The sequence below is a fragment of the Saccopteryx bilineata genome, chromosome 2 (assembly GCF_036850765.1).
Source record: "Saccopteryx bilineata isolate mSacBil1 chromosome 2, mSacBil1_pri_phased_curated, whole genome shotgun sequence".
NCBI lineage: Eukaryota > Metazoa > Chordata > Mammalia > Chiroptera > Emballonuridae > Saccopteryx > Saccopteryx bilineata.
The window spans coordinates 224217628-224218908 of record NC_089491.1 but is presented as its reverse complement, the minus strand read 5'-3'; positions in this window follow the sequence as shown (position 1 = coordinate 224218908).

The following is a 1281-nucleotide window of genomic DNA, read 5'->3' as shown; positions in this document are numbered from 1 at the left end:
GTGTGGAGATGTGGATTTATCCTTATTTGTCATGCTGGGGACTTACAGGGCAATGTTGATTTGAGGACTTGTATCTTTGTTTCTGGAAAATTCTCAGTTAATATTTCCTCTTAGATTTCCTCTGTTATTTTCTCCATTCTTTTATTTTATTTTTATTTTCAGGAACTCTTATAAGATTAAGATGATCCTCTTGCCCTATCTGCTACATCTTCTTGTCTTTCTGATAAGGCCTGTTTGTTGTTGAAGACATTATCTCTGGGGGAAGATGATTCTCCCTCCCGTTGTCCTTTCTCTCTGTGAAATACGGAAAGATGAGCCTTGAGGTTTAATCTGATTGGAGGGTCATTTCCCTTTGGTTTCCTACTCACCACCTTTTCTCCAGCTTGGGAAGGGAGGCGAGTAAGACTTTTAGGAATTTCAGTTCCTCACCTCTCCCCTGATTTCACCTCCTTCATAAAAGGTACAGGTAAAATTCTGGTGTTTTCAATGTTTTCCTTTGGCCACCGCTCTCAAGGAATATGCCAAGAGTTTTGCCCCTTTGGGTTAATGCTGCTTGCACATTTTTGCCAAATTTAAACTTACTATTTCATTTGAGTGTGGTCAAAGTTGAGAGAAACAAATGCCTCGACACCTTATGACACATTGACAAAATAATGGCTGCTACTGTTATTGAACCCATCAGCAGTAGCTCAGACTGGGTGTTTAGAGTCCCAGTTTTACATGAAGTCTGGCACAGTGTCTAAGTATTTGATATCTTGCAGAAGAACAGATGTCAGTTAAGGAATTGAGAAATTTGAATGAGGCAAATAAATGGTAGAGTTGGCTTTACTAACCTTGAGGTGTGTATGGAAGGATGATGGTAAACATTTTACAGATACAGCCTGTGACAAATGGCTTACAAAAGACAGAGTGCCCCAGTTCCCTGATTGCTAGTTATTAACTAATGAGGTCACCTGCCAACATGTACAAATAAGATTAATCACTTTAAGATCATAGTTTTTCTCATCCTCTCTTCTAAGTCTTGTTTTTGCTGTGGCTCTGAGTGTCAGTTTACCAGCTGACTGTCCCATGGGAGAAAGTCATTTCCATGAAAGGGAACTACACAACATGCTACGTAAGTGGTGTATCTCCGTTCTTCTCTGACAGCCCTACACTTCCCCTCACAGACTGAAGGTGTAGCACATATATCTAAATACCACGTAAATACTCTTTCAGTTTCCTGTTTATTGACTTTTGACACACCTGATTAACACATGTCTAACTGAGGCTCTTTCCTGAATC